This window comes from Theobroma cacao, chromosome 3 (genome assembly GCF_053813885.1).
Source record: "Theobroma cacao isolate CCN51 chromosome 3, ASM5381388v1, whole genome shotgun sequence".
In the NCBI taxonomy this organism is placed as follows: domain Eukaryota; kingdom Viridiplantae; phylum Streptophyta; class Magnoliopsida; order Malvales; family Malvaceae; genus Theobroma; species Theobroma cacao.
This window is the reverse complement of record NC_142641.1, coordinates 13224873-13230846: the sequence shown is the minus strand read 5'-3', so window position 1 is coordinate 13230846 and position 5974 is coordinate 13224873. Positions and strand designations below refer to the sequence as shown.

The 5974-nt window shown below is 33.2% G+C and overlaps 1 pseudogene; it reads left to right on the top strand.

Annotated features, from left to right (window-relative positions):
• Window positions 1-3640: 3640 nt before the first annotated feature.
• LOC108661282 (pentatricopeptide repeat-containing protein At1g73400, mitochondrial-like) lies at window positions 3641-5241 on the top strand (annotated as a pseudogene).
• Window positions 5242-5974: the final 733 nt, after the last annotated feature.

The following is a 5974-nucleotide window of genomic DNA, read 5'->3' as shown; positions in this document are numbered from 1 at the left end:
AGTTTCTCATAAAAATACATTTCCTAATTAATTTACTATATGTCTATGCAAATTAAATTGAAAAAAGATTCATTAAGTTTGTGCTTTAATTTTGGCTACTTATGGCTTATAGGTATATGTCTACCCTATATACAAATCAAATCACCTAATCAACTAAGTGTATTCGATCATACACTATTCTATTCAAGGTCTACTTAAATCTCCTTCATCAAGGTTTAACTTAGGTTTCCAATTCAATCTAATTGGTGATCAAGCAATTAGAAGCATTAAGAACAGAATAAAATAAGCAACTAAAATCTATCAAACATAAGTAAAAGAGAGATAAATAATTCAGACTATATATTAAGTTCAATCATAATCTTAGATTAAAAATTTAGTTCCCTATCAAGTCATACATTATCATCAAATAAAATCTAAATATTAAAATCAAAACCAAGAAAATAAGAGAATAAAAGAAAATATAGAAAAACTGAAGAATTGTGTTCTTAATCTCCAAATCTCCTTGAATCTTTCAAATTCTTCTTAGCTTCAATGACTCTATGGCTTGACTCTCCGATGTTAATCTGGTGTTTCTTCCTTCTCCTTTAAGTCTTCCGAAAGGTTGTTTTTATAGGCTTTGAAGTTAGACCAAGTTGGGTGAAGAAAGAAGTCAACTTCAGCTGGGATTTCGTCATCAAACAATGTAAGTCGCAACCTTGCCCAATTAATTAACAGAAATCATAATTGCTCTAAGACTATTGCAGTATGTCAACTTCGAGAAGATTTTTTACCATTCTGCAAGTCGAACTGGGCAAAGTGGTAAACATGAAAGCTGTAAATTTTTCTCTTATATTTTTAATGGTCAAGAATCTCTCCATTTGGAGCTCTGTAGAGAAAGTTATGGCCAAAATACCAAAACATGCGCAGTACAAGTCTGCACCTCAAAATTGCTCTCTTTCTTCCATTAAAATTCTTCTTTCAAACACTTACAAAAACACAAATAAATCAATAACAACCTATCTTAATCACATTATCACCAAATTAAGCATAAAATTAACTATGATTAGATTAACTCACCTAAAATAACTAATTTAAAATAATTAGATTTTTAAATGCTTGGCCTCCAATGGTTGTACACATGGTTGCACTTGAACCTTCACAAGAATGGTGCGAAGCATGTCATCCATGATGAATTTAGCAAGGTCAATATGGTAGTTTAATTTTATGTTAATTAAGAACCAAAGGTCCTCTGTGGTGACAACAGAGTAGTTTGAGTCGTGAAGACGGATAGTGTGAGTGATAATGAGGTGCAAGACTTGATCAAAGAAACATAGCCTTGTGCAATTAGTATTGCCTCTGTCATTTGGTGGAAGGTGGATAAACACCGACTCAAGGTCACCATTATCGAAGACATAACGGCGATCTTCTCGGAAGGAAGTAAGGTGACGGACTCGTTCTATCAAGTCACAAGTAACAAGGATCCGTAGTCCCATGACGTGGGTGACAAACGTATCGTCATGGTTCACTAGCTGACCTGTTTTCGACTTAGCATATTTTTGTGTTGCATTGAAGTAAAATATCCCAACCAAATTCTCATAGTATTTCCTATTCAATTGTAAATAATGTGTCCACCCTAAATTTCGAAGTTCACAAGGTATGGGAAATCAATGGACTTTAAGTAATCAAAGTCAATTATACGTCTGAGCATTACCTCGCGTTAGGCGAAATTGGCGTTGAATTTTTCAACGTGCCATGGATGAGTGAAATTTTGCAAAAACGAACTCACAACAGAGGCTAAGGATGTTTTCGCACGAGCAGAGCCACTTGAACCCTTGTTAGCAATTGCCTTTGTGCGTTTCTGTCTGTGACTCATTTTTAGAATTTATGAAATTTGGAAGCTTGGGATGTTTTGTTCTTAAACGATTCAGTGGAAATGTTGAGGAGGATGTGGGAAATGATTTAATCAAGAGAATTTCCCTCAAAACGCAAGGGAATCCAATAACTGGGGGGATTAGACCTAGGGTTTTATGAAACCCTAAACTAAATTTTTGATGAAATTTAGAAGCAACACTAGATTAATTTATGAGTTTGAGGCCGAAAGTAGAGAGGGAAAACCTTTCAATAGTTTAGAATCGAAGAAATTTACTATGAACTTGAGAGGATTTGAGAGAAAAGGGATTTTGGAGGCCGCGATTATGAGAACAAGGAAGCTTCATGTATGCTTTTCAGTGAACAATCTATATACATGCCAATTCATCTTCTAATTAATGAACAAATCTATTTATAGATATTGATATCTATCGATAGATTCTAAACCATCTATCGATAGATATTGTACTAGATTGTAAGCAGTGATAGATATATTGATATATCGATAGAGGCTATCACGTGGACGTCAAGTAACAATGTTTCACATTCCAACTCATGCAAAAGGGACAAAATTGAGTTTTTGATGAAGAAAAGGTCCAACAACATGATTATTGCATAATATTTTTATATTAGTCATGTCATAATTCCAAAATACCATTTTTATTTTTAATTATAATAAGTTTAAGCAAAAATAAATATTTATGAATTTTTAAATATTTTAATATTTTAATAAATATTTAAAAATATTATATTTTTCTTTTAATGTTATTATTTATTATTTTAATTGCTTAAAATTAAAAAGTAAAATTTTATATTAAAAATTATAAATTTATTTAACTTATATGTTTTTTATACATAAGGGTAATTTTGTCAATTTACATTACATTCCTAGTAAAATGCTTACAAACCAACATTCCCTGCAATCATCGCTTTCCCTTATTATACCAAACGCTGCAAAGTTATATTTCCAGTAATCACATTCCCAACAAATCACATTTCCAACAATATACCAAGTGCAACCCAAATGTGAAGTCATAATTGCACTTCTTTTCATGTACATTTCACTCCATTTACATTTCATTTGCATTTCATTTACTTTCATTTACTTTCATTTTATTTGCATTCCACTTGAATTTAACATACATTTCTCTTATTTACGCTTAAATCTTTTAATTTTTTTTTATTTCAATTAGGTCCTTTAACTATTTTTTTTACTTCAATTATCTTTCATTATTCTTCTTTTATTTATACAATTATAAAATATGCATTTTATATACTATGAATATATCACAATAATATTTATATATATATATATACTATTATCATATTTAATCATAATTTTTTAATATATATGTATTATGATGCATCTCATATGTACATTTCTACCAATCGCACAAATCACAATCATTCTCAAAATTTGACAACAATCAATCTCAATTCACCTTCCCAGTGTCTTTCTCAAGCATGTTATTAAGGTATATGGGGTGTTACAATTTCCCGACAGGTGAGAGAACAATGGAATCGAAACTCTTTTATCACTAGAAGGTGTAAAATGCCTTGAAAAAAATCTACTGAAAAGGTAGTCCACCCTTGTTTTCTTGTTGAAGTAACAGCCCTATATATGGAACTAAAACTCGCTTGCCTCCTCCATTATCGAATTATTTTGTTTTGTTTTGCTTTTCGGGGGCTCGATTAGAGGCATCTCTGCCGCCACTCCATTGCCATTCTTATTCCATCTGGTAATCCCGTCTTCCTATAAACCTTCTCTTTGAATACTCTTTTCAACCCATAAATGAGAAGAATTCATTTTGCATGTCTCTCTGCTCTTAAATCTCCAAACTCCTTTCTCTGCCAAAATAGCCCCATTCCCACAGCTTTATTTAGGGTTGCTCGCTTTCCCATCAATCCCCTTTTGTGGTTGCCGTATTTTGCTTGAATACAAGAGCATCTGATTCCAGTTTCGGTGATGTGGCCAAGTTCTATGCGACTATTATGGATAACTCTAAAGCATATGACAATCTGGAGAAATCCCTTGACCAACTTGAGCTCCAATTGACTACTCCTTTTGGTTCTAGAGCTTCTCTAAAGGCTTTCTCTCGAAGAGAAGTTAGCATTCAGGTTTTTTACATGGGCAGCCAATCAACGTAATTATGCCCATCAACCTCAAGTTTATAATCAAATGATTGACATTTTGTCCATACTAAGTATAAAATTAAACAATTTCGAATCATTTGTGACATGCTTGATCATATGAAGAGGAGTAATAGGAATGCGATCCCTATTGAAGTTTTGCTCCTCATTTTGAGACAATATACTGAAATGCATGTGACTCATCTTCAGAAATTTGCTAAAAAGAAGAGGATAAGGGTGAAGACACAGCCAGAGATCAATGCCTTTAACTTGTTGTTGGATGCTTTGTGCAAGTGTAGTCTAATTGAAGATGTTGAGGTTCTGTTCAATAGGATGAAGACTAAGGTTAAACCAGATGCTAATTCTTACAATATATTATTTTTTAGGTGGTGCAGAGTTAGGAATCCAAAAAGAGGAATGAGGGTTCTGGAAGCAATGATCCAGATGGGTCATACTCTTGTTAACTTTACTTACAATACTGCTATTGACACCTTTTGCAAAGCAGGGATGGTTAGTGAGGCAGCTGAACTTTTTGAGTTTATGAGAACAAAAGGGTCGACCATGTCGTCTCCCACTGCAAAAACTTATGCAATCATAACTGTGGCTTTAATCCATGACAACAGAATAGAAGAATGCTTTGAGCTTATAGGGCATATGATAAATGGTGGTTGCCTTCTTGACGTTTCAACATACAAAGAATTGATTGAAGGGATGTGTTCAGTAGGGAAGATTGAGGAAGCTTACAAGTTCTTGGAAGCTATGGGAAACAAAGGATACCCTCCTGATGTTGTTACTTACAATTGTTTTCTCAAGGTCCTTTGTGATAATATGAAGAGTGATGAAGCTCGAAGGCTTTATCAAAGAATGATTGATGTGTGTTGTGTGCCTAGTGTGCAAACCTATAATATGTTGATTTCAATGTTTTTTCAAATGGGTGATCTTGATGGGGTGTTTGAGACTTGGCAAGAGATGGATAACGGGGGTTGTGTACAAGACATTAAGACTTATTGCATCATGATTGATGGGCTTTTCAGTTGTAATAAAGTGGAAGATACTTGTTTTCTTTTGGAAGATGTTGTAAACAAGGGATTGAAATTGCCATACTTGAAGTTTGACTCCTTTTTTATGCAGCTTTCAACAATTGGTAATCTCTAAGCCATCTAGAAACTTTATGACCATATGAGGAAGTTTTACAATCCTACTATGGCAAGATGATTTGCACTGAATCAAAAGCGGAAAAGTATGAGATTAAGAGGGAAGTAAGATATATGACAGCATTTTTGGAACTTTTTCTTTCATCTTAGCTCTAATCTCTAGAAGTGGCACATTACATTGGTAGTTGGGTACTGGTTAACTCTTTGGAAAGCTTTGAATGAAGAACAGCTAAGAGTTCACAAGACCAAAACGGTAGAAGGATGAGTTGACTCTAAATGTAGCATTGATACCATAAAGAGCTTCAAGCGAGCTCTAACCTTGGACCACAATGCGATTCCACATGGTTGTTCTCATGATCTTTTGGCTTGAGCCTTGTTTTTAATAAAAGTCTGAAGCCTTAACAACTGTTTTGGTAAATTACAAATATTTTATTGTTTAAAAAATAAATTGAAAACCTTATGAAATTGTTTGTAATTTGTTGTTTAAACTTGCCTCCATGTTACTCGCCTTTAGATATTTATGATAATGTCTGTTTACTCATTGGGATTACAAAATCTCACCTACCTCCTTTCCAAATATTTCAGGCCTGTGGTAGCTTGCAGATACCCAATTTTGTCGAGGATTCCAGTTGACCTCTCTATCACCCAGACAGTAGGTTACTACCACCAACACTTGGTGTATTTATGGGTCACTTGTCTTTGTAATTATTATTGTACATTATAACTTTGTAAATTATTATATGTATCAATTTATTTTACTTCTAAGTTACAAAAGATTACTTACACTTGTTTCTATAAATATTGTTTTATATAAAAATGCTATATTTTTGTCTTTTGATTTA